Source organism: Aotus nancymaae, unplaced genomic scaffold, assembly GCF_030222135.1.
Source record: "Aotus nancymaae isolate 86718 unplaced genomic scaffold, 86718_ANA_hifiasm-v0.15.2.pri h1tg000064l_0, whole genome shotgun sequence".
Lineage (NCBI taxonomy): Eukaryota > Metazoa > Chordata > Mammalia > Primates > Aotidae > Aotus > Aotus nancymaae.
Genome location: NW_026988478.1, coordinates 1,837,506 through 1,865,408, shown reverse-complemented (window position 1 = coordinate 1,865,408; position 27,903 = coordinate 1,837,506). Strand labels below are relative to the sequence as shown.

The 27,903-nt window shown below is 47.0% G+C and overlaps 1 protein-coding gene across 3 annotated transcripts in view; it reads right to left on the bottom strand.

The window, feature by feature from the left end:
* The window catches only part of CEMIP (cell migration inducing hyaluronidase 1), a 176,228-nt gene extending 148,671 nt beyond the window's left edge, over window positions 1–27,557 (bottom strand). Inside the window, exons 1-4 of one of the 3 annotated variants that reach the window (XM_064366134.1) lie at window positions 26,348–26,491; window positions 24,859–25,032; window positions 23,791–24,002; window positions 14,878–14,973 (exon numbers count right to left, since the gene is read on the bottom strand). The gene's annotated coding sequence lies outside the window, so the exon portion shown is untranslated. Of the gene's footprint in view, window positions 1–14,877; window positions 14,974–23,790; window positions 24,003–24,858; window positions 25,033–26,347; window positions 26,492–27,326 lie in introns of those variants that run through there. The other 2 variants (XM_064366135.1, XM_064366136.1) reach the window with 2 other exon arrangements.
* Between the last annotated feature and the right edge of the window lie 346 nt (window positions 27,558–27,903).

The window sequence follows — 27,903 nt, the reverse complement described above, 5'->3', positions numbered from 1 at the left end:
CCTTGGGCCAAGTCAAGGTCAAACGATGTCTAGGCACCTCAAAAGTTTTCCCAGTAATTAGAATTAACTGGCAGAAGAACCTAGTCAACACGTGACACATGTTGGTATGGGCATGCCAGCCTCCCCAGTAAAATGTTTTATAGGATATTCTGGTTGCGCTGCTCACAGATGCGTTTCACATCCCTTGTCTTTGCTTCACCAGCATTCAATTATTCAGTACCAGTACGTAAATACACCGTGTAGACTATTCCATTAACCAGCATTTGACATTTAGTGTTGGGTATTGCGAGATTTCCTTTTACAGCAACCAGCTTAATAAAATAATAAATTAGTGGTCCAATATGAGTTCAGTGTTAAAAAGTGGGAAAAAGTGACACGCGACGACTAAACAATGGTCCTTTATACACAAAATCAAACAAACCAAGACCAAAGAAGGTGAAATGGAAAATGGAGAGATAAAACCTTTTCCTGTGAAGTCCAACATCGGCAGATTCGGCATATCAAGTTTGTGCTAACAATTTAAATTTTATTCATGTTAGAGTTTTGTTTGCATATCATTTGTAAATTTGTTTTAGATTTATAGAACTATACACTGAGGAATTTCTACCTAGTTTTATGTTTGTATATATTTAAATAACATAGTAATAAAGGTAATTTAAGTCAACAGTGGACATCCTTGGGAATGTTTTCCCTTAAAAAGAGTCTGTATTTTACTCAGGTAAGAGCTACGCTGCTCCCCAGCTTCCTAACCACAGGGTAACCGCCAAAGGGAAGGCAGGCAGATGCCTGGCAAATGCGCTTTTTAAACACCTAACTTAGCGCTGGGAAAGCGCCCCAGCACGGGAACCGCCTGGCTCAGTAGGCAATTTAAACCCGAAAAGAAGGTCTGCTTGTTTGCCTGTCTGCTTTGTAAATATTGTCCCGGGCGGGCAGGAAGGGGCAGGTTTTCAAAACACCCATAATCATCTTCTTCTGTGTATTCCTTTTGCTTTGGACCTGACTCACAGAACGCAAACAGCCTTTAGCAGCCTTGTCAAATCATGAAGCAGTTTCTTCAGGGCTGGTGTGATCTTTAAGTCAGTCACTGATTTTATCAGAGCACAGAGCTTGTTCTTGGGGCTGTTAAGGCGTAAATCCGCCTCTCCTGCTTTCACGTGGTTGTGAGACCCGGTGGGAGGGTAGGTGTCGATACAGGAATTGGGGCTCTCGTGCTAGCTAAACGCACAAGGGGAAAACGTGCAGTTCCAGGGTAGCCATGGTAGCACTCCGTGCAGCCACGTGACTTGCTCCCAGCTTTGGATCTTCTAGAAATGTAGGCCTGGCTACCTCCTACATCAGAGATGAGTTGAAGCCTTTCCAAAAACGTGCTGTTGTTTCTATTAAGCTATAACCAAAAGCCTTTCCTACCTGGCCCTTTTGCTCGTCCCCTAGTGCAGGTACTATGACAAGAACTCTGTCTCCACATAATATCAACCAGAGGAAAGACCTTGGTTTTATCACACAAGGAAGATGAGTTTGCTCTGACATTGGAGACTCACAGAGGTTCTGAGATTTTCACCCGTGAAGGAATCCCAGGCATTCGTTAAGAAAGACACAGGTGCTTTCAGCAAGTTGAAATCCTGCGTGGAAGCCTCTCCTGGGGCATCTGGAGCAGCAGGCGAACCTCCTGGCATCCTTGTCCAGATGTCAGAGCCGACAGGAGCCTAGAGCCAGTCCAGTCCAGTGCAAGCTTCTCGTTTCTCAGGTAGAGAAACTGAGGTTCGGAAGAGTCAACCTTCCTCTGGTCACATGACCACATGGTATTGAAGCTAAAAGTAAAACCTAGGCCTCCTGTCTCTTCGTCTAGAACTCTTTCCACCAAAGCACAATTATGTCTTCAAAATAAAGGAGACATTGTCTCCCATATTCTCTGACTGTGCAGCCATGTTATTTACAAATAAGGCAATTAAAAGGCGTTGTTTTCTTCTGCAAGATGCCAGTCATAAGGATCAGAGTTTACTTTAGAGCTGAAAAACGATCTTGGGGTCCGATATGGTTTGCCCGTGTCCCCACCCAAATCTCATCTTTAATTGTAGCTCCCATAATTCCCATGTGTCACAGGAGGGACCTGGTGGGAGGTAATTGAATCATGGGGGCAGGTCTTTCTGGTGCTGTTCTCCTGATGGTGAAAAAGTCTCACAAGATCTGATGGTTTTATAAAGGGGAGTTCCCTGCACAAGCTCTCTTGCTGCTGCCGTGTAAGACGCGCCTTTGCTTCTCCTTTGCCTTCCACCACGATTGTGAGGCCTCCCCAGCTGTGGAACTGTGAGTCCATTAAACCTCTTTTCTTTAGAAATTATCCAGTCTCAGGTATGTCTTTATTAGCAGCATGAGAACAGACGAATACAGGGTCCTACTGATTTCTATTCTAGATGGGATCATTGCAGTCCAAAGACAGCCATTTACCCACAATGGAAAATGGATCAGAGGCAAAGCAGAGACCTGTGGGTCTGGAGCACAAGAGAGACTTGAGCTCAGACAGCAGACCTCTCCCACACCACAGAATAGCTGTGTGTCTGTGAGACAGTTGCTTAACCTCTCTCAGCCCATTTTTTCTTAGCTAGATAATCTGGATAGTCTAGAACCAATTGCCTGGGGCTGTTGGGAAATCTAAAGCAGATAATGAATGCAAATACTCATCACAGTGTCTGGCCAACAGTATCATCACTGTCACCTTCACCACCTTGTCTTCCAGTCCGGGGAACTTTCCTTTAAAATATGTTGCTGCTTCTGAGATTCTTTTTCATTTTTATGTTATTTTTTAAATAAATTCTAAAGTTAAATGTTTTGAGTTTGGCGTTTCCTAATCCAATGCGTAGAACTTTGGGGCAAAATTGAATTGCATACTTTCCATATATCTATCAGGAGAGTAGCATTCCTGCCTGGTGATCGGATGACCATGGGAAGCAATCCATAGCTTTCTGAAATATACACACTCATTCTGGGAAGACATGCTGTCCCAATATCCTCCTTGTAGATGACTGGACAGAATCCAACCATCCTGTGGCCCCAAGGGAGGTTCTGTACAACTGTGTGGGGGTGGTCAGCCATGATGTAAAGTCTGGCCTCTTTACATGAGGAAGTACAGAGCGGCGGGAGCAGTTCACAATTGAGCTGAGGAGTCACTCTCTTCCTTAGGGCTCTGAGAAGCATGAATGAAGAATAAACCCTCCAAAGTCCAACTTTCTCCACAACTGTGAGAAATACATTTCTGCTGTTAATGAGCCACCTAATCCATGAAACTTTGTTACAGCAGCTCAAACTGACTAAGATAGTGGCTCTGATAAAAGACCCCAGTTCGTCCTCACCATTCCTTTACAAACCAAGGGTGTTCCTCCCACCATTGTACAAATGAGAAAACACAGGCCTGGAGAAGTTAAATTGCTAGTCCAAGTTCATAGAGCAAGCTAGTCGCAGAATCCTGAACCCAGGACTTCTGAGTCCACAGCCATTGCTCTCCTGACCACATTCCAAGATAGGCATGTGAACATGTCATAAGTCTTCCAGGAAATGGACCCAACCAGTAGATTTATTTCAATCATTCAAAGATACAGAGAAAAGCAGCAGGAGTTGACCCAGAATTGCAGGAAAGTGATGTCACTGCTCTCGCCAGCCCACACCCCATGGTCATTATTTTAAAAGCGATGAGACCATCCGTTAGAGCCAGCACTGGAGCCATGCCCCTGTCAACATCTGGGTGCGTGGGCAGGGCCTGAGCAGACCCTCTGGGGGCTGCATTGCTGACACTGTGGGTAAGGGCTGGAGCCTCAGTGGGCAGGGCCTGCCCATGCCCAGCTGAAGGCAGAGGCAGAGCCATCAGGAAGGGCAAAAGGGGTAACAGGGCTTCCTTTGGGCTTTGGCCCCTGCCCGGCAGCCATTGATGGCTTAAACCAGTCTTCAGGACATGCAGCCATGATTCTGTGTACATGTCCCTTTTCCATCTTAGGGTGCTTGCCTCCTGGGTACCCCCACTCTCAGGTGCCAGCCCTGTGCCTTGTGACTGCACTCAGAGGATAGAAGCCTGAGATTAATGCAAGTACCAGGCCATCTTGGCAGAATTAGGGCTATAATTAGGCGGGAGCAGTGTAAGAAACAATGCAGTGTGACCCCGTATGAGTAATTCTTGTCTCTCAGTATCTCAAGATTGGTTCCAGGAGCTTCCCTGATACCAAAATCTCCAGATGCTCAAGTCCCTAATATAAAATAGTATAATATTTGCATATAACCTAAATACAACCTCCTATATAGTTTAAATCATCTCTAGATTACTTATAATACCTAATACAACGTAAATGCTACATCTATAGTTGTTATCCTGTATCACTATCCTGTATGGCCAAGAAAATGGTCTGTACATGATCAGTGCAGATGCGAACATTTTCCAAATATTTTCAGTTTGCAGTTGGTTGAATCTATAGGTATGGAGCCCGCAGTATGGAAGGCCGACTGTGCTGCAGAGTAAGTAACTCTATCAAAGGTGGGTGTAGTGGATCGATCACAAAAATCAATCAGCCAATCTGCTCATCCTTCCCTCCTTTCCCCGGGTCCTTGTCTTTGGCAATGCAACTTTGCAGCTTCTCCCATTAAAAGGTAGAATCTGAATCCCCTTCCCTTGAATATGAACTGACCTGGCTTCAGCCAAAAGACTGCAGCAGAAGTGCTGGTGTGCCATTGAGTTTTGAGATCTAGGCCTCCAGGGGGCATGCATGCCTTCCTTCTCTCTCACAGAACAAACAGCATCAGTCACCTTGAGAACAAACCCAGGCTAGTCTACTGGGTGATAAGAGACACATGGTCCAGTCACCCTCATCCACCGAATTGAGAGCCACCCAATGCCAAACACGTAAATGAGGCCATCCTAGACCAGCCAGCCTCCAGTTGTCCTGCCCATAGTCACAGGAGGGAGCTGAGATTAGCCAAGCCTGTCCAGATCAGCAGAACCAGCTGGTTGACCCACAGGACAATAATACACAGTTGTTTCAAGCCACTGCCTTCAGGGTGGTTTGTTACACAGCCATAGCTTACTGATACATTGGAGAAGGAGAGAGGGAACTCTTCACAGAGGAGGGGATGCCTCAACAGGTCAGGAAGAATGAACAGTAGTTTGCTGGATGATTGAACAGAAAAAGTGGCATTTACAACAGCAAGATGGCAAAAAGCAGAACTGCATCAAGAGGACCATAACAACCCCAGGATGTTGCCAGAGTCTAAAACGAAAGGGAGAAGCAGCTAGACAAGAAGCTGGAGAGGAAGGGGTAGGTAGCCCAGCTATGGTAGGCCCTGGGCCCCAAGGCTGAGCTGTATCCCCAGGGATCCCCAAACCCCCAGATCGACAGTTTTACTTTATAACAGGTTTTTGGAAAGTTATTAGAATGTGTAAACTCATTGTTTCTGCCCCCGCGTTAAGTACTGAATATTTCAAATATGATCAGAGATGGCGAGAATGTCAATTACCTTGCAAATCTATTAGAATGTGAATTTCTTCTCTAACTCTGATCTAATGTAAGGTTTTCAAAAGACTCCCTCAAGAGCATGATGATGATCTGTAAAGACCCCTTAAGAGCAAGACCATGACATGTTTGATGAAAAATAAAGCCTGGATTTAGGAAAAAGTCCCAAGGTAAAATGACATGAAAATCAAGGTTTTCCCAAGCTTTTATTAAAGAGAAATACCAACAGTTTAAAAGGAGTTACCTCAACTAATATTAAGTATCCCAGCTGTGGGAAGACGTGGAAAAGCTAGCCACATTCAGTCATTAATGATTTCATTCATTCATTCCACAAAGGTAGCAGTCATTGACTCTGTCAGATCCTGCAATAGGAGCTGAGACTCTACAAATAAATGACATGAGCCCTGCTCTCCTGGCAGTCCCAGGCAGAGGGAGAGAATGGACATACAACCACACCCCACCACACAACTCACATGGGCTATAAGAATGGAGGCGTTCTGGAAACACAGAGGATGGTGAGGTGATTTCAGCTAGCCCTTCAATATAGGCGATTAACGAATTTCCATCCAGGTGCAGTGACTCGTGCCTGTAATCCCAGCAGTTTTGGAGGTTGAGATGGGAGGATCACTTGAGTCCATGAGTTCAAGACTGGCCTGGGCAAGATGATGAGATCCCATCTACACACACACACACACACACACACACACACACACACTAGCTGGCATGGTGGTGTGTGCCTGTAGTCCCAGCTACTGAGGAGGCTGAGGCAGGAGGATTGCTTGAGCCCAGGAGTTTGAGGCTGTAGTAAGCTATGATCATGCCACTGCACTCCAGCCTGGGTGGCAGAGAGAAACCCTGTCTCTCTAAAAAATAAAAGCTAATAAATTTCCTTACAAAATTTTTGATCAAGTCAGGGCTTATTTCACTTAAGATGATAACCTCTAGTTACACCACCGTGTTGCTGCAAAAGACAGGATTTCATTATCTTTTGTGGCTGAATAGCATTCCGTTGTGTATGTACACCTTTTCTTTATCCATTCGTTCACTGATGGACACTTAGATTGATTCCATATCTTTGCTATCATCAAAAATGCTGTGATAAAAATATAAGTGCAAGTATCTCTTCGATACTGATATATTGATTTCTTTTCCTTTGGGCGGATGCTCTGTAACAGAATTGTGCAGGGTGGTCTATTTCATACACTACTTGTGAATAAACTTTTCATAAACTCCCATTTTGTAGAAGAGACTACATATGACACTCAAAATTGTGACTTCTCTCCAGACCAGGCCTTCCCTAGCCCGAAGTCCCAAGTGGGAGTTCCAACGTGGTCCTCTCAGGCCTCAACTTACTGAGAGAAACACAGATGAGGCCCTAGGAAAGAGCCCTCTATTTCCTCTCCCAGCCAGCGCTGTGCAGGGACTGCCTGGCTCTAGTGCTCGCAAGGCAACTGGCCGCCCAGCGTGCCACTCCAGGCTAATCCTCACTTGACTAAATCCTCAGTCCGGAACATCCCTCAGCTGGCCGTGTCTCTGCAAGACCTGAAACACACCCAGGCCTGGTCTGCTAAGATGGAATCTCTGAAGTTTGCCCAGACGGCCAGACCCAATGCCTGGCGGAATTCCCACTGTGCTAACCTTATCTCATCCCTGTCATCTTCCACACTGGTAACTGGATCAAATAAGCTTTCACTGGCAGCACAAATCAACAAATAAAGGAAAGATTGTTCCATGAAATTGTCCTGGGATAACGAGTTAGCAAATTGAAGGGAAAATTGTGCTGGAGCTTCTCCTCGCAGCATGAACTGAAATGAATTTGAGATAGGTCAAAGAACTTAAAAATCAATCCACAGGACCTCGAGAAGGTTCTACAATTGTACATTTAAAAAGCAATCAATATGTAAATGATCAACACATTGAACTGCATGAAAACAGTTTACATACTTTGCCAAATAACCAAAAGGGAAGAACGGGAGAGAAAACTGTTCAAATAGGAAACAAGATCAGATATGCTGATAAGAAAAAGATGAGTACCTCATAAATAGGCATATGATTTGAATACGCAATGCCGAAAACTAAAAATAACTAGTAAACAAATACATGGGATGATTTTCAACCTCCCCAGTTGTCAAAGAAATACAAACCTATTAGCTATGATTTTTCACCTATTAAAATGATTTTTTAAACTACAGTAAATCAAATATCAGGGTAAATAACACTGTGGTACACAATTATTGAGAGTGTTAATCTGGATAATCCTTGGAGGCCATTTTCTTTGCTCATTTACTTATGCTTCTAGAAATCGTTCTATGGAAATCAGCAAAACTTGGGAAAAAACATGTATTAAATGGTCATCTTAAATAGTAAATGGTAAAAATTTAGAAAGAAATTTGATGTTGTTTTATAGCAATTAAAAATATGATTTTGAAAACTGAAAATGCTTATGAAAAAACTTTGAAAATGTGTTCTGTATAAGGTAAAATTCTATCAACATTATGTAAAAACTTCAATAATAACACTAGAAAGATATTCTTCAAAATTCTTAAAGTGGCTATCTTAAGTAGTAGGATTATGGGTTTTTCCTTTTTCATTTCTGTAATTTCCAAGTGATAAGAAAACACTCAAGCTGGCCCCTCCATCCAGGACACCACCAGTCACCACAGCAGAGGAAGGAGGAACTGAAGAATCGTGGTTATATGGCTTAAATAATGGAAACACATGTAATATGTCTATACACATGCACCCTGTACATTCTTTTTAAAAAAGTAATAAAATGTCTCCCTTGACCACTCCAACTCCTAGTTATTGCTCCTTCCTCCGAAAGTCTTGGAACCAGGATGGTTTTACACAGTGCTTAGAGCACAGACCCAGTTTGTGGAATGAATTACTTCATGAAGGAGCATTTCCTTTCTCCACAGTGGCCTAAAACACCCTGGAGACTGCTCGGCATTGCTTACTAGCGAGGATGGGTTATGCCCTGCTACAGTAATGAAGAACCCCAAACTGCAGGGCTGCCTTCTCACCTGGTCCCCAGGTGTGGTGCGTGGAGGACCTGGGCTGTTACGTGCACCTAAGCACCCAGGCTGGCCCCTCCATCCCAACCATCGCTAGTCACTGCAGCAGAGGGAAGAGGAGCTAAAGAATCATGTGTTCGTTTTTGTACACTTCTTCTAGAAATGATGCACACAGCTTCTGTTCATGTGTCACTGACTAGAACAAGACTCTTGACCACAACTAACATCTGAAGCATGGAATGCATTCTCCTCCCTTGTGCCCAGAAAAGAGAGGAACTGGAGGTTGGTGAACGGTGTGACTGTTGATTTTCATACATACACGTCTCTCTATCCCCTTAGACCGTGAGCACCCCAGCTGTCCTCCCTGCACCCTCCCTACCCCAGCACTCCAGCACCGCTCACGGCTGGCAAAGCACCGTGACACTGTAGGTGTTCCCTGTGGCATCAAATAGCAATGGAGGTTGTGTCTACCCCAAAGATACCGTGATCCCAGATTATATTCAAATACGCACTGTACCCTATTTATAATCACCTACAACTATCTGCAATCACCTCCACTTCTCACCTTCTGACAATCACAAGTTGCTGTGCACAATTCCCACAGGCAGTTCTGGCCAGGTTCGTTAAACTGGGGCCATCAAGCGTCATAGGAGCCTTTCCAAGCCTCGCCTAATAAGACGTCTCTGGGCATCTGATGCCAGAGCTCCATCTGTCTCCACATTTGGCTTCATCCTTACACCCCAGCCACACTGAGCCACGCATAGCTCCGTTCATGTACCCGGTTATCCGATTGCCCTTTCCCTAAAGTGCCTTCTCTAATCAGCAGACAAATTCTTACTATACTTTGTAAGGTTCAAGTCAAAGATTAATTCCCCCAAGAATAATGAGGTCCTCCCACTTTTCTGCCCACTCTTTGCCTCATATGGACATAAAATGTATCAATCTCATGTGTTCACATGACCCCACTCAGACTGAAAGGTAGGTTCACTCACCCCGTACCCAGATTGAAAGGTAGGAGCATCAGTTACTGGGTTTTGCATTCGCCATGTCCAGGGTAGAGTGTTTGATTAATAAACGCTTGCTGAAAAAATGGTCTAAGCAACTGCAATATCTCATGGCTTTATTGATCTACCTGGCAGTGACTCAGAGCTCTCAAGCCTTGATATCTTTTTCGGTAAACAGGTCAGACTTATAAATGCATTGGTGGCTTATCGCACACGTAAGTGGGACATGGAGCATGCACCGAGAGTCTTGTGATAAGAGCACTTCATCCAGAATACCCTGAGTCTCCTCATTCATTTCCTGGCAGCCTCCTTTCGAATACATCTTGGGTTTCAAGTTCTCCATCAGAGCTCTCCAGGATGAAAAATGGACCCACTAAGAGCACACATTAGTGACAGTGGTTTTCACTGCAACCCTACCCATTTACTAAGTACTCTATAGTTCTGAGTGTAATCCACAAGAGAAGCTAATTCAAAGCTCTCTTTAAAATACTTGCTAAGGCTGGGCACAGTGGCACGCCCATATAGTCCCAACTTCTCGGGAGGCTGACAGGAGGTTCGCTTGAGCCCAGGAATTTGAAACCAGCCTAGGCAACATAGTGAGAACCCCATCTCAAAAACAAACAAATAAATCAAAATAAAATCCTAGCTAAACTCTGATTAAATGCTATTTTCAAAGTTTAAAGTTGTGGGAAAAGGTACCTCTTTATGAAAACATTTTCTGGTACAAGCTGTGTATAACTACAATAATAAATTGCAAAATGAATCAGAGGTAATTTTATATCATTTCCTCAGAGATGATAACAAAAAACTCCATATTATCTAAAATTTTTCTCCTGTCATCCAGGCTGGAATGTAGTGGCGCAATCATGGCTCACTGCAGCCTCAGACTCCTGGGCTTAAGTGATCCTCCTGCCTCAGCCTCCCAAGTAGCTAGGACTACACACATGAGCCACGGCACCTGGAGATTTTCTTTTCTTATAGATGGGGTCTTACTATGTTGCCCAGGCTGGCCTTGAACTTCTGGGCTCAGGAAATTCTCTCACCTTGGCCTCTTAAAGCACTGGGATGACAGGTTTGAGCCGCTGTACCTAAACCAGCATTTCAAGAGCAATGAGTAACTCCTGTTGAAAAGATGCGAGGTTTCTTGCTTGGCTGTGCCCAGGGTGTCCTGGAGTCTAATCTCAAGCCCAAACACACTGTAATCTTCCTCACATCCACCACGGTGCTCATCCCACAACCTGGGAGTTCTCCTGGACACCTCCCCCTCCCTCATCCTATGTCTAATGCACTGTTCCATCCGTCCACTGCATCTCCTGAACACCAGCTGGATCCACACACACTTCTTCCCTACTGCCTCCACTCCAACCCACCACCAGCAGGCCCCTAGCCCAGCACCATAGCATCCCCTGTTATCTTCCTGCATTTATTTTTGCTAACCATTGCCTGTCACCCCCACCTACCCAGACATGGAGCAGCCACAGGGATCCCTTTAAAAAAAAACAAAAAATCAGACAATGTAACTCCCCTGCTTGAAACAATTTTGTGACTTCCCATTGCTTTCAGGATAATGTTCACAGACCTGAGCGCTGGCTTACAAGATGCTGCATGATCGCCCTGCTGCCCCCTCACCCCTGCCTCCCCTTCAGTCCTGCCTTGCTCCTCACCTCACTTTCCCTTCCCCAGCCAACATGGGCTTCTCTCGCTCCGTATCTTGGGTCCTTTCCACATCCTCATTCCCTAGGACATTCTTGCCCCCACCCTTGGTTTTTCCAGTTTCTACTCACATCCTCCTAGGCTCTGCCTACACGTTACTTCCCCAAAGAGGCTTTCTCTCCCTGCTCCCACTTCTACTTCCACCAGCCACATGCACCCATCCCCTGTCTTCTCTCCTGGAACCTTTCAACTTTGCTTCATATCACTGACCACAGTTTGGAATCACATATACCCAGGATTTTTCATATCTATTTTTTTTTTTTTTTGAGACGGAGTCTAGCTCTGTCACCAGGCTGGAGTACAATGGCGCAAGCTTGGCTCACTACAACCTCTGCCTCCCAAGTTCAAGCGATTCTCCTGCCTCAGCCTCCCAAGTAGCTGGGATTACAGGCACGCACCACCACACCCAGCTAATTTTCGTATTTTTAGTAGAGACAGGGCTTCACCATGTTGACCAGGATGGTCTCGATCTCTTGACCTCGTGATCTGCCTGTCTCGGCCTCCCAAAGTGCTGGGATTACAGATGTGAGCCACCGCGCCCGGCCCATATCTATCTCTTTATCTCTGTCTCTCTCCCGAAGCCTATACTGTTCCACTAGCCACCTGTGACTATTAAGCCCTGGAAACATGGCGGGTCTGAATTGAGATGTACTATAAGCAGAATATACATACCAGTTTTGAAGATTTGGTATGAAAAACATGTAAACAGCCTCATTACTTTTTATAGTGACTACCTGTTGAAGTGACAATATTTTGGACGTATGAGGTGAAAGTAAAGTATATAATTAAAATTAATTTCACTCATTTCTTCTTTAACTTTGTTTTAGCGGGGCTACTAGAAAACTCAGAATCTCAAATGTGTCACCCATGATCCCTCTGTGGGCAGCACTGCCCTAGACTTTATTATTATTATTTTTTAATGTATATTTTATTGCATTTTAGGTTTTGGGGCACATGTGAAGAACATGCAAGATTGTTGCATAGGTACATACGTGGCAGTGTGATGTGCTGCCTTCCTCCCCATCACCTATATCTGGCATTTCTCCCCATGCTATCCCTCCCCAGCTCCCCATCCCGCACCATGCCCTAGACTTTAAGCTCCATGCAGGCAGGTGCCAGCTCATTTTGGTCACTGCTGCATCCCCAGAGCCTAGCAGCCTCTGCAATATTATAAGCTGACTTCAGTTAACTGCTAAATGCGGGAATAAATGAGTGAATGAGTCAGACAAGCAAAGGAAAAACTTCTGGTTGAAAAAGTCGTCACATGAATAGGGATACTACAATCTGGAAGCTCGCTGTTAATTTGTGTGAAGGAGAAATTTCTGATTGGGGACCATTTGGAACAAGCTACCGCCCTGTCTAGAAGCCAAGCCGGACTACTAGGTCATCTGTGGTTAAACCACAGAAAAGTCACAGATGACAGAAGAGCAAAGAGAAACTGCTGGAGGGTGTTTGACCTCAAATGGTCCCACTTTTCAAATCCCCAAAACCGGGAACGTACTCGGTAACACATCACCCTAAAAATAAAATCATAAAGATAACAAAAGTAATTTGACAAAAGGATTCTATTTAAGTTCAAAGATAGCCCTAGTGTTCATAAAACCGTAATGAGCACCTATTAAGAATTTCTGGCGGGGATGCCCAATTGCACTTGGTGTCTGTTTATTCCACGCGTGACTACTTAGCTCCGTGTTTCCCCAACATAGGTCCCACAGCACCCAAGTCTCACAAAGTCCTCCGTGAAAATAGAAGGGAACTCCCTAGACCAGCACGTCTGGGATATGCACCCCTCATCGTGCGTTTACACGACGCACCTCTCCCAGAGAGTCCCGGTGCATGCTGCTTTACAAAGGCATTGAGAAGACCTTGGAAACTGAAAACAGGGTGACTTTGTTTAGCCCAGTTTATCTCAAACATGTTTGACCTCAGAATATCTGGTAACAGCATGAACAAGCGATGCTCCTGAGAAATGCATTTTAGGAAGTGCTCATCTAAGCTTCATATTCAAAACCATAATTAGTGATAAATTGTTCTGATCTTGTGGGTAACGCAGATCAGATCCCTGTGGGAAACCCAGCTGTGATAACCGCAGTTCTACCATTCAATGGTAACCACTGCCCTTTAATTTGAGTCACCTTCATGGTGACTATTCCCTCCTTCCCAAAGGTGAGTCTCACTTGAAGTGCTGTCCTTTTAACCCATGTTCCCTCTGCCACCTCTGCTACAGGACAGTCAACAAGGCAGTTAGAAATTTGCCCAAGAATTGATGAAGAATTACGAAAAAAATCACAGTATCTGCACAGCACAGAGCCCACAGGATAAACCCTCCCCACCCCAGCCCTGAGGCTGGATACAGGAAACAGGGGCGCATCAGTCCAAAGGGATATTGTAAGACAAGGTCTGGGATTAGGAGCCTTGGGAAATTTTCCCCACAGGCGCGGAGCCTCTACGTGCAGAGGGAAGAGAGTTCATGTTGGCAGTGACTCGGGCCAGCAGACCCCTGAAATGTCTCTAATTGAATGTTCTACTGCCTTCTGGGCCCTATTACCCCGGTACCGACAATTCACTTTGGGCAGCGCAGTTATCCTTCCTGCTCAAGGGTATTTTCTGAGCCCTGGCAGCTACGTTATCCACAATCTAGAGCGTGGATTGGGATTCTAGGATGTATTTCCTACCAAAACCACCACCCTTGGGAGGGAGGAAGACAAGCCCAACATTAGCCACCTGCCACCAGGAACAAGGGCCTAACGCCCACCTGCTGAGCACACGCTTCACTCAGGTGAAAGGCTGAACTCCCTGACTCAGCTTTTAAGGATCTACAGCCCTGCTCCACCTTGGTGATCTCATTTCCAGCCACAGGAAGTTCTTCTCTAAATATCCATTTTCTGGATCCTCTGCATTCAGTTCAGCATATTCCTTCCTTCTTAACCCTCCCTTCTCTGACCTGGGAGAAATTGTACTCTCCTTTCAGGCCCAGTCAAATATCACTTCCTCCATGACACCTTGTCTCTTTCCCCAGCAAAGTAGTTTACCATCACTTTGTACTGCTTCTGTATTGCCTTGTTCATGCCTCTGTTACAGCATGGATTGTCCGTCTGTCTCCCCAGCTAAACTGTGAGCTTCTCCACAGAGGGAGATGCAGTGGAGTCATCTCTGAATCCCAAGTGTTTACAAAGAATTGGCGGGTCAGGCCGGGCTCGGTGGCTCACGCGTATGATCCCAGCACTTTGGGAGGCCGAGGTGGGTGGATCATGAGGTCAAGAGATCGAGACTATCCTGGTTAACATGGTGAAACCCCGTCTCTTCTAAAAATACAAAAATTAGCTGGGCATGGTGGCGTGTGCCCATAATCCCAGCTACTCGGGAGGCTGAGGCAGGAGAATTGCTTGAACCCAGGAGGCGGAGGTTGCGGTGAGCCAAGATCGAGCCATTGCACTCCAGCCTAGGTAACAAGAGCGAAACTTCATCTCAAAAAAAAAAAGAATTGGCAGGTCAACGATGAGTGCATTCGGGTTGCAATTACTCTCAATGAATTCGACTCTATGAACGCTATTCTATGAAACTGATCTACTGTGAATTCTCATATTTCCCTAAACATCCTTTTTCAAAATTCAAGATTCGAGCAACATTGTTATTACAAAGAGCTTTTGGACTCACACTGACACAGGTCCCGGTTCCAAGTCCACCACCTCAAGCCGAGTGACCTCCACCTGGAGGTGCGTAAGTGACGCAGCTTCCCTGAGTCTTCTCCATCTGCAAAACAGGACCATGTCTTGTTCACAGTTGTCAGGAAGTTTAAATAAGATGACGCAGGCAATGCTGTCTGCATCAGTCTGCATGTTTTAGGTGGCCCATAAACACTGAGGATTAATCATGATGATGGAAATAATCATAAGGACACAGGAGTAGGGACCTCTGAGAAGCTGACTAGTGGGCGTTAGTTTCATTCAAATATCAGAGCAGAATACACAAGAGTCAACATCGAATGTACTGAGAAATGTACATGCTCGGGGGCTGGTGCTCAGATGCAGGACTCATTTATTTGTATATTTTAAAAATATTTGAGTACCTACTACGTGCCAGCCCTTGGGAGTAAAACAGAGCATGAAAGGTCTCTGCCTTCGAGGCAAGTAGGGGTCCTGTCTCTGAATGAAGAAAGGACCCTTTATTGTATTGGGACGTGGCTGAGATGAGAAGCCATCTCTATTGAGGAAAACCACAGACTTCTGCACCACGTATCCCACAGTGGCCACCAAGGGCCTCCATGAGCAGGGCTCTATTTAAATAGTGACTCTGCCCCTCGTTCCCCCTGAGCTCAGAGGGGTGATGTCCTCAAACAACCTCAAAGAGCAGAAGCTAGAGCTCATGCCTATTAAGCAAGATTCAATGGAACGATCATCTTTTCTGTATGTCAAAAATAGCTTTTTATTTAAAGAAATTTTATATGGAGATGTTTAAAGTAAAAATGAACTTCACTACATGGTCATTCTCAGAAAATTCCAGGATATGTTAACGCGTTGCGATTTGTAACAGTACACCATGATTTTAAAACGTAAAACAGATTTTGGCTGTTTCTCAGTCACCTGGAAAGTTCATGCATATACACAGCCTACAATTATGTGGTCAGAGGAATCTCCAAGCCTCTTCAAAGCTACCAACCAAACAGACACCACTGAAATGGTCATGCCTTTTTATTTTTAAAAAATCATTTAAGCAAGAAGAAATCCCTGCATATGCAAGTCCCAAAGCCAAAATCCTCCAACTGTTTTCTCTGTCAGTACCAGGAATTGAATTGAGAAATCTGAATTGAGGATTGATGAACTCAGTGGCTTCTTAAGAAGTCACAGACTAGTGATACATCAGCCCAGTAGAATTTGCAGAACACTCTGCTGTGTTCCGGAGAGAACAATTCCTGCCCTCTCCAAAAACAAAGGGAAGCAAGGTTCTCCTTGCAGCTTCAGATCACAAGTCGGAAGAGTTCCTCTCTTCTCCACTTTCTCTGGGAGTCCCACACCCCAAATGCAAATCAGCGGGGCTCACAGTTGCCTTTAGCGTCACCAAAGGGCTTGTCTGCCTTGTCTCTGATACTAATCTCTGCCTGGGAGACCACAGCAGAACCCACACCGACTGGGATGTTGACCTTCTAACCAGAATGAGCCCTGGAGGTGGGTGGGGTTTACCAGGGACAGGATGAGAGTGAGACACGCGAGGCACTCGCCTTGGGTGCAAAATTGAAGAGGCCACCATAAAACTCCATGATCCATATAAAGAATAGTGCAGTGCAATGCAACATTTCAAAAATCAAGATTAGTGCCAAAAATTCCGTGATGAACCAAATATCAAAATTCTAAATAAAGACAGGGTCGATATTATAGATTTTGCTTTTGCCTCTAGTGCCTGCGTTTCCCTGTGTCTAATCAAAAGCGGTGGAGTCGTCTGGCTGTGAGCATGGGGCTCAGCTGCGAGCACCAGTTGGAGCAGAAGAGAGGCGAGCGGGCTCACTCATGGCTCAGCGATGTTGGTGCAAAACAACGTTTTGCTGAGTAACAGGGAAATGGATCTAAAACATATGGATTAAATGGCTCTGAAAATAAACAGGGTTTTAAAAGGAAAAGGAAAGGAAAAATACTTAGCCACTACGTTTGAGGTTTTCCTGAATCCAAACCTTTGGAAAACTAGCATAAGAGTATTACTCAGCGCCGGTAACACAATCAGCTTTGAAATAGGCTTGTCATAAACCACCAGTTTCTTCTAAAAAATACATTTTTTTTTGAGTTGGAGTTTCACTCTTTTCGGCCAGGCTGGACTGCAGTGGTGCAATCTCGGCTCACTGCAACCTCCACCTCCCGGGTTCAAGTGATTCTCCTGCCTCAGCCTCCTGAGTAGCTGGGATTACAGGCACATGCCACCACACCTGGCTAATTTTTGTATTTTAGTAGAGACGGAGTTTCACCATGTTGGCTAGGTTGGTCTCAAACTCCTGACCTCAAATGATCCGCCCACCTCAGCCTCCCAAAGTGCTGGGATCACAGGCGTGAGCCACCATGCCCTGCCTTAAAAAAAATTTTTTTAACGGTTCACCCAAACTGGCTCCTTTATGCACTGCTTTTAGGGCTTATTCTACTGTTCTTTACAAGAAGGAGCACAACTCTGCACACCCACAGGGGCCTTGGAGGCACTGGAGACCCAGGTCTCAGGAGGACTCCTGAGGGGAGCCTTTAGGGGGCTTGAGGAGACCAAGCTGGGAATGAGTCCCTCATGGTGTGACAAGAGTCCTCTAGAGAAGGCTAACAAGTAATGCTTTGGATTAGGAGCCAGACAGACGCCCAAGGGCACCAGCCTGTACCACCTCTGTAACCTTGGGCATCAGGGTCTTTGTCTCCCACTCGCAGATACCACTGCCTGGTCTGGAAGCTGGAGAGAAGAAGGGCCCACACATGGTTAGAACCCAGGCAGGAGCCTTTGTGCACAAATGGATGGCTCGGGCCCAGCACTGGCCAGCCCCCTAAGACAGTTCCATGGGATTTAAGAAACCAGCATCTGTGGCTACCAGTGCCAAGAGATCAGCACAACCAAGGAGCCAACCTAAGTCTGGCTTTGAGGAAAAATCTAGGCAGTAGGAGAGAGAGAGAGGCTGAATCCTAAGGTTTGGGAGTCAGTCTTTGTTTTAGTATATTCCAGTTGCTATGGCGATGTGGGCAGATCCCCCCAGAGAGAGATGCTGCCGATCACCCACCAACACCCAGCCTTCCGCAACACTGCCCAGGGCAACAGGTTTTTGGTATGGCCGGCAGAAGGAGCCCCAGGCAACTGCAAATGCCCATCCTGGAGGGGAACCCAGCTGCCAGGCAGCCCCTTCCCTCTGCTAGAGTTCCTCACATCCCTAGCAGGGTTCTTCCAGAGTTAAAAGTGTTGTCTAAACTCTCTACATTGAACACGCCTTACTCTCACCATCTTAAATAATTCATATGATTATGTTTTTAGAGCTGGCTCCAGGCCCAGAAGGGGTTCTTCAGATCCCTTTCTAAAGACTGGGACCACCCATCAGTGAGGGGCAGCCTCTCTTCCAGTGTTGCCCCACTCAGGGTATCATTTTCTCCCTCGAGGTCAGCTTCGTAGGAAGCAGACAGAAGCCACAGCTAAAAGCCAGAGAGCCCTTGTCCTGCATCTCCCAGCGGAGCTCTTCCATTATCTGTTTGACTTGTCTCCTCTCTTCAAACCCCACCTTCAAAACATCTTGCGATCACATTTAGCTTTTTGACATCAATGGAAAAGGATGCAAGATCCTGGATAGAATTTGCCAACTTTTAAACCCTGAAAATAAGATTATTTTTCTTACCAGCTTTCATATAAGAAATATTGGGAGGTTTAACAAGATTAACTGACCAGGTTGTGAAGAAGAAGCCTATATTTGCAAAAAGCTCACAGTTTTGTTTGTCCTTCCTATGCTCAGCTATAACTTGGAGTTTTCTGGACCAGCACCTATGATATATAGCCTTTCCCGCTGGTCTTCCAAGTACCCCCCTTTTTTTTACTTTAAGTTCTGGGGAACATGTGCAGATCTTGCAGGACTGTTACATAGGTATACACATGCCATGGTGGTTTGCTGCCTCCATCTCCCCCTGTCCCTACATTAGGTATTTCTCCTAATGTTAGCCCTCCCCAATCTCCCCACCCCCTGCTATCCCTCCTCTAGCCCCTACCACCCCCAACAGGCCCCAGTGTGTGATGTCCCCCTCCCTGTGTCCATATGTTCTCATTGTTCAACACCCACTTATGAGTGAGAACATGCAGTGTTTGGTTTTCTGTTCTCATGTCGGTTTTCTAAGAATGATGGTTTCCAGCTTTATCCATGTCCCTGCAAAGGATATGAACTCATCATTTTTTATGGCTGTGTAATATTCCATGGTGTATATGTGCCACATTTTCTTTATCCAATCTATCATTGATGGGCATTTGTGTTGGTTCCAGGTCTTTGCTATTGTAAACTGTGCTGCAATGAACATACATGTGCATGTGTTTTTATAATAGATCAATTTATAACGCTTTGGATATATATCCAGTAATGGGATTGCTGGGTCAAATGGTATTTCTATTTCTAGATCCTTAAGGAATTGCCACACTGTCTTCCACAATGGTTGAACTAATTTACAATCCCACCAACAGTGTAAAAGTGTTCCTATTTCTCCACATCCTCTCCAGCATCTGTTGTCTCCAGATTTTTTAATGATCGCCATTCTAACTGGTGTGAGATGGTATCTCAATGTAGTTTTGATTTGCCTTTCTTTAATGACCAGTGATGATGAGCATTTTTTCATATGTTTGTTGGCTGTATAAGTGTCTGGCCATATCTTTCGCCCACTTTTTGATGGCATGTACCCCATCTTTGTTGGATTATCACACACGGGATAATTCCAGATTTCCGTTTTTAATTTTAATTCTGGTTTTGAACTTTCACTGCAAATTGTTGATAGACAAGTACACACACACACACACACACACACACACACACACGTGCACAGAGCAAGACATCCAGAATATTAAAAAGACACAGCAGGCCGGTACAGTGGCTCACGCCTGTAATCCCAGCACTTTGGGAGGCAGAGGTGGGCAAATCACTTTGGCTGAGGAGTTCAAGACCAGCCTGGGCAACATGACAAAACCTCACTTCTACAAAAAATTCTAAAATTAGTCCAAAACTTAGGTAAAATTAGTCCCAGCTACTTGAGGGGCTTGAGGATCACCTAAGCCTAGGAGGTTGAAGCTACAGTGAACCATGTTCACACCACTGCACTCCAACTTGGGTGACAAAAGTGAGACCTTGTCACAGAAACTAAACAAAACACACAAAAACACACAGCAACACAAACCACAATAAAACTAAGCTAACACTATTGATATGACTGCCAAAAGCAAAATAAACTGACCCAGAACCGAGGTTTTCAGACTGCTCCTCAGAATCCACATGCGGAACTTCTGGAGGGACCTCAAGAAAAAAATCAGCTTCCACCCTGACCACAGCCACTGCTTATCTAGCTTTTAAATTGGATTTACTAAAATTGTATTGGAAAAAAAAGCATTTGGTGGTCCAAGTAATTTTTACATTACTAGTCTAGAAGACTAAAGGTCTCCTAAAGGAAAGAAGCCTAACAGAAAGAAGCACTCTCTCTTGTGCCCAGTGTAGCCCAAAGTCTGGACAGGTAAGCTTATGCACATGATATAGGTAAGGGAGCTTATATACCTGGACAGGTAAGGGAGCTTATGTACCAAGACAGGTAAGAGAGCTTATGTACCAGGACAGGGAAGAGAGCTTATATACCTGGACAGGTAATCTTATGCACATGATATAGGTAAGGGAGCTTATATACCTGGACAGGTAAGGCAGCTTATGTACCAGGACAGGTAAGAGAGCTTATATACCTGGACAGGTAAGAGAGCTTATTTACCAGGACAGGTAAGGGAGCTTATGTACCAGGACAGGTAAGAGAGCTTATTTACCAGGACAGGTAAAGGAGCTTATGTACCAGGACAGGTAAGAGAGCTTATATACCTGGACAGGTAAGGAGCTTATTTACCAGGACAGGTAAGGGAGCTTATATATCTGGACAGGTAAGAGAGCTTATGTACCAGGACAGGTAAGGGAGCTTATTTACCAGGACAGGTAAGGCAGCTTATGTACCAGGACAGGTAAGGCAGCTTATGCACCTGAGGCAGGTAAGAAACTTCATGCAGAGGTTGCAGGAAGTAAGGGGGTTAGGCCTTTCTGAGCTTCTGACTTTCCTCATATGCCCTCAGTGAAGCATCCTCGGATGTCCTCTGGCTGAATTAATGATCTTCGTTTCTCCAGTAGCTCCCCTGCCCTTCACTCCTCCTGACTAATCTGTCCTAACCCCCTCACTCTGTATGACAACTTCTGACTTGGATGTCTGTCCCCTCACCAGGCTTCTAGCTCTTTGAGAGCAGGGACCGTGTATTCAACTGCCTTCTCAGTGACTCATTCAGGGCCTGCCTCATAGAAGATGGTCAAAAAGTTGCACTCAACTTAGTTTCTGCTTCCGAGTATGGTGGGGGTGACAGAACGCAATTGGGCTACCCAGAATGCACTGGGAATGACCAGTTCATCCTCCCAGGAGTGCCACAGGGAGGGAATTGGGGAAGATAATTGAGCCTTAAATTTTATTTTCAGGTTGAAAAAGGAAGAAGTTGTGATCTCTGGAGTCTAAAAAAGTTGTTTAAATGTAAACATGCATTCTCAGTGTCTGGAACCAGAGTTAGATGAAATTCCCCAAGTGATCTCTTAATACCACCAAAATTACATTCAAATGCCTCTGCCAGGCAAAGATAAACTGCCATTTGCACAATGATCTTGCACTTAAAAGTAGTTTGGTCCAGAGAGCTTTGGAAAATTTATTATGACAGGGAAAAGTGGAAACTTAAAGGGGCCAAGACATTTAGTCTGCTGATAAGATGGCTTAGGAGAGACAATAATTATCTCCAAGAATTTGAAGGGTCATTAGAAGGTCATTAGGAGGGCGCAGACCAGCTGGGCTTCCTCTACTCGGACAACAGAAACTGACTTAAATTATACCAAAAAGAATTAGAATCAGAATCACATACAGTCATGAACGTCACCATGACACGGACCCCCGCGACTTGAAGGGAGCTCTGTGCACCAGCAGCATCACCTGGGGGCATGTTGGAAATGTGGACTCTCAGGCCCTGACTCAGATCTGCCAAATCAGAAAGCACACTTTAACATGCACCCCTGTGATTTGTTGGCATAGTTTAAGTCTGAGAAGCACTGGCCCAACCTAACTCCTAAACAGAAAACTAGAGAAGCCAGAGAACCTGTCCAGGCTTTAGCAGATAGTCCAGGCAAGAAGCAGTGTCACCATGACCAGCACCTGTAAAGCAGTCCCCAAGGGAAACTCCAGTGAGTCCCACCTTTCCTGACTGGCAGAGCCACAGAAGAGGGTGCCTGTGCTCCAGGCCGCTGCACATTCCTCGCCCCAAAGGCTAGGTGCGTACCTTACAGCCATAAGGACTCTGGTGAACAGCATGAACTCCTCACCCCAGAGAGGGCCAAAGAGTGAAGCAGGCTCCTGGGGAAACCTGTGACCCTCTCTGCTCTGTGTGATGTCTAGAAACAGACGAGACAGCAATCGGGCATAGACGCCTTCCATGCCAGAACTACCATCTAGATGTGCTCTCTCCATAACAGAAGATGTCTGACGGTGCAGCTCTCCTACTGACAGGAGAGAAGGAAATTCACAAGGCTTTCAAAGACCTGGTCTTCAAAGGTTTTCAAAGTCTGGGCAAAGGACTTTAAACTCAAATTGTATCTAAACCCGACATGACTGCTCTTCCAAAAGACGCAAAGATTTCCCACTGCAAGGAGCCGGGCTGTCCAGCTCCTTGCTCTGAGTGGGCACCTGTGCAAGGAAGGCCTGCCTGCCTGTGCTCCCCAGGGTTCACGCACCTACAGAGGTGGAGAGGGAAGGATGGATTTGGATTCCTGGAGCCAAGCTGAGCCTAGGGACGGGCCCTGAAAAATAACAGGGGCAGAGAGAAGTCGCAGCGCCCCTTGCTCTGTGGGCATGTGTGTTTCCTGACAGCAAGGGAACTAAGCAGACAGCAAATGTACAATTGATGACGTTTCTCTGCAACCAGCCTCCCTTCTGAAGAACGAAGCTTGAACAAAGCCTGGTCCCAGGGCACACAGGGGAAAAAGAAGGACTACGGGGCCTGCCAGAAAGGGTAAGATGGTCCCTGAAGAGAGTGGCGAAAGCAGAGGTGCAGATATTAATAAAAGTCACCATTGATAGCCACCAACCTACTCAAATTAGCAAAGTTTCCACATGCCAGCCTTTAGAGAAAGGAGGTTTAGGCCCAGCTGAATAGCTTGCAAAGTAGCAGAAAGGAACCCAGCACTGAGAAGTCTCCCCCAGTACCCACTGCCAACCTCCTGCCAACCCAACCAGATACAAGAGAGTAAGAAAGTGATCTTTTCCTATTCACTGTTCAAAGGAAACTGAAACTGCCTCCAGATAATGGTGAAAACCAAGCAGTGAGAGGTAGCTGATGCTTTACCCTGATAAGATCCAACAACTGGGTATGTGCCATCACGTGGAAAGAGACGTGTCGTCCAGACTTTTCAAAGATACGCAATCTTGTGGATGCAGCTCACAAACATGACTTTGTTCCCATTTAGGAACCCAACCTACATGTTTGCATTTCTCTTTTGAGCTATAGCTGCAAACACAAATTGCATTTAATCCATCAAATTGGGATTCTGAGTACAACAGAAGATACTAAAAAGAGGTCACTTAGGTAGCAGGCTTCAAACGGCTGATGCGAGTGATTGAGTTCACCCTTTTCCTCCTGCTGGCCTTCCCCACTGAACGCCACTCTCGCCACTGGACGTGTCTGTCCCGAGGACTCAGACACTGCTGCAACAGACAGAATATCACGGGGCTCATGGAGAGCTCATTTCTATCACTTCACATGACTGTTCCTCCCCTCACTGGCCCTTCACTCCAAGACTGTTCTGTGGTTCAATCGTTTTCTCACCAGAAAGCCAAGTGTATGCTGGAAACTGGAATCTGCATGGGGGTGGAATCTGCACAGAAGATAGCCAGGAATTCAAGGTCGTCTGAGGGCCCACGTCCTCCTGCTCCGTTCACGTCACCAGTGGGAAAGTCACAGAAAGACTCTGAGCATCTGTAGACTGTATTCTTCGGCTCCAATCCTTTTAGGTGGAAGAAGCTAAGATTCCTTCTGATCTGTTAAGAGCAGACGGAGGGGAAGAATAAAAATCTAAGAGCACAAGAATGTAAAACTGACAAGGATAAAAGCACTCACACGCACACACACACATGCACACACACATGCGCACGCACACACGCACACGCACACACACACCAGACACACGCACACATGCACATGCACACACATGCACACACGCACACACGAGACACACGCACACACATGCACACACACGCACACAAACGCACACACACGCATACGTGCACACACGCATATGCACACACACGGACACACACATACACACATGCACACGCACACACACGCACACACGCGTGCGCACACATGCACACACACATGCGCACAGACACGCACATGCACACGCACACTTTTCTGAGAAAAAAATCTAACTGGAAGATTGGGTATTATACAATTCCATTATCCAAACTGCTGTGGTGTGTCATGTATTGGTGAGGTCTACCAGACAGAACCCCAAAATGCAGAGCTGGAGGGGACCCTCCAATCCAGCTGGGATCAAATAAGTGCCTACTGCTCTGGGCAGAGCAATTTTCTTAGTCAGAATCTCACACCTAAGCAAGGCAAGCCTCAACCATGAAATGAGGTGCTTCTGCTTGGCAATGACCACTTAGTGATCCCCTGGGCCAAGTCCCACTCCATAAAGCTAACCCCCACTTCATCCTGCAATGACCCAGAAACCAGGCCTGGGAGGTCACTCCCCATCCACACCCAAGAGTACTTCACTCCGAGAAAGACAACAAAGCCCCTAAGAAGACCTTGCATGCTTGTGAGAGAACAATCAGGAAGAACTGATCATCTGAACCAGAAAGCTGTGATAATATTTTGAAAATGACTTACTTTTCTCTTTCCTCCAAGTGGTATAGGTAGGAGGAAACAGCTGACTGATTTTTATCACATAAAATTTCTTCCATTTATCTTTAAATAATAAATTTTTTGCATTGTGATCAGCTCCGGCACTTTCATCAATTCCATCAAGTTCTTGGATGCAAAAATAAAATCAAGATGGCATCCCTGTCAAACAGTTAATAGGTTAAGAGAGGGCAAAGGATGGTGAACATAGTTCAAAAGAAATGCACACCTGTCTTTAAAATATACCTGTGATTGCTACCATTTAAAATATTTCTCCGTGCTCAGCACTGGATTAAATGCTTTACATTGTGCCAATTACACCAATTCTCATAGCGACCCTGCAAGATGGGATTGCATGATTCCCGGTTTACGGATGAGGAAACAGGCACAAAACATTTGAGCAATTTTTCCAAAGTCACAGATGCTGTCTCAAAAAAAAATTTTTTTCAGAGGTGTTTAATTGTTTTTACTCTTCATGGGCCTTTATCAGTCACAAAGAAAAAGCAGCCCTGGGTTCCTTGCAGTTTTAAAATAAAGGAAGATACACAGTTCTGTATGGGTGGAAGTGACTAAAAAGACCCCCCATCCAGTGTATTTCTTGCCAGAGGAGGGAGATCTTTAATTTGGGGCACAGATTAAACCCTACAGGTTTTCCACCCTGTTTCAAGTAACCAACTTGAAAAGTCATCTGCTGGGCTAAAGAGGAGCCTTTGGAAATTGCTTCAAGAATGTCATGCGCTTTGAACAAAACTATTAGGACTGGAAAACAGCAGAGTTGCTTTTGCAAACGCATCCGATCGCATTCTCTATAAACTTGTTCTATTTGATTTCTTCTCCATTCTGTCATTAATGGTGAAACTAACGTATCCTCCCAATACCATATTTACTACATAATTTAATTTAATGGAACACATGAACCTACACAAAAACTGTTTGAGCTGGATACCCAATTATGTCTGGCGTAATTGCATCTGGCATTATCTCACTGCCTGGGTCGGATTCTCAGGGGCCGCACTTTCCTAACAGCTCTGAGGGGTCTCCGTGGTGTCACAGAAAAGCCAGAGAAGCACAGAGTGCCCCCGGGAGGTCCTGTAGAAAGCCAGCTGCCGGCTCAGCTAGGACCTGGTCAAAAACCACAGACTCCTGAGGGCTGGGCTGCCTCCTGAGTGGTAATACCGAGGGCCCCCGCGGACTATCCCAGCGCCCCAGCGCCCTGGGTCTGGGAAGAAAGCGCACAACTTCCCGGGAGACCCAGGGCCACAGACCCCGAGTGGAGGAAATGGCTGGGAGCTGTCCATGGTGGCGTCGCGCCTGGGCACGCAGAGCCGCCGGCTCCCCGCCCTCCGGCGCGCCCTAGATCACTTTCCAGACCACAGGGATGGAGAGACCCGCTGCTGGGCTTGCAGTCCCTGGGATGGGGCTGCAGCCAGTCACTGGCTCACACATCAAAAGCTTAGTTTTTAAAGGGAGCTCTCACCTGTGGGTAGCGTTGGCTGCTTGGAGAAGAACTCGAGACCTCAAACCCGGCAGCTGGCGGAGCTCCTGGGACGGCCGTAGCGCCCGACCCTTGGGGAACAGCGGCGGTCGCGGAGAGTGAGTCTGCGGCTGAGGACCCAGGGCGCACCGCGCTCCTCTATGTTGAGCACAGGCATCCTGCGGGGTCCATTCCAGAGCATCGCTGGCCCTCGTCCCCAGAGCGGCGAGCTGGAGACCTGGCCAGCGCTCTGCCAGGACGCTGCCTTTCCTCTCAACCTAACGCGACCTTTCTTGGAGCCGACGTCCTTTGCCAGGGACACCAAACCTCCTTCCAGCGATGCCACATTTGGAATCTCAGTCTAAACATCAGCAGAGGCCCCCGGGGTCATCTGACATTGCAATTGCCTCCGCTCAGCCCCGCGCCAGCGCGTTGCCGGGTGCCTAGCGCTGTCCCGGAGGCACGGGGAGGCGAGGGAAACCGGGAGGAAGAGCGTGCGGAGGCTGGAGCAGCAGGGCGCAGACCTGTTGCTAGGCGCACGCCCGCTAGCGCTCAGCGCGAGCTGGCTCCCTGGCGGCAGGACCCCGAGACCTGACCCTTGGGGTACTCCCTACTCGGCGAAACACTCTACCAGGCGCAAGACCCCGGTGCCATTCAGAAGGGGAAAAACCTATGGAAAGCAGGGTTCTGCCCTCTGGATGCCCTCTGGGGACTCCAGTGCCCCCGGCACCTGCAGCTTGCAAAGCATCACAGGATCTCAGAGAAATCCCACAGAGGACAGTGCCAGGGGCGCGTGCCCATCAACAGACGTATGAACACACAGACAGACAGAGGTGGACCGCACAGCACAGGGTGGACAAACAGAAACTGAGGCGGGTAACGTCTACCCTATGCCGGGTGGAGGCTCGGGCCCCGCTTCCTACCTCCCTTCCGTGGCATGGACCGTCAGCTCCTCCTTACGCCCCCAGTCAGGCCCTCTTACCTCTGGGTAGGTGGCCGAGACAGTGCCACACCTCGCGGGCCAGGAGCGCAGCGGCTCCGGGTGTCTGTCGCTGACCGCGGGGCGCCGCGAGCTCCCGGGGCGTGGGCAAGCCGAGTGGGAAATCGGGGTTCCGACCCTGGCCGCGCTCAGCCCCACTGGTTCCCCGCGCCGCTTGCGCTCGCCGGGCTCTGAGCGATCGCGCCGCGCTGGGCTCCGTTGCGCGCCAGCTCCCCGGCAGTCCGCCGGAGCGGCCGCTTTTATAGCCACTTTTCCTGACTCCTCCCCCGCGGAGCCCCTGACGCCCGCGCGGCACCGAAGCTCCCTCCCTCGCCCCCCGAGGAGCTTCTCTCCACGCGCCCCCGCCTTGCCCAAGTCGGGCGGGGGCCCTGCGCCCGGGCCGGACCGGGATGGGCCCTGGCGGCGGCTCTGGGAGACGCAGACCCGAGCCCGCGGAGCCCGGGTACGCCGCGTCCCGCCCGCGGCGGCCAGGTGAGGGCGCTGGAGGCCTGGACTAGCGGAGCCGCCGCGGCGCCCCGGACAGCGCGTTCCCGGGACTCCCAGGGGCCGGGGTCGCCCG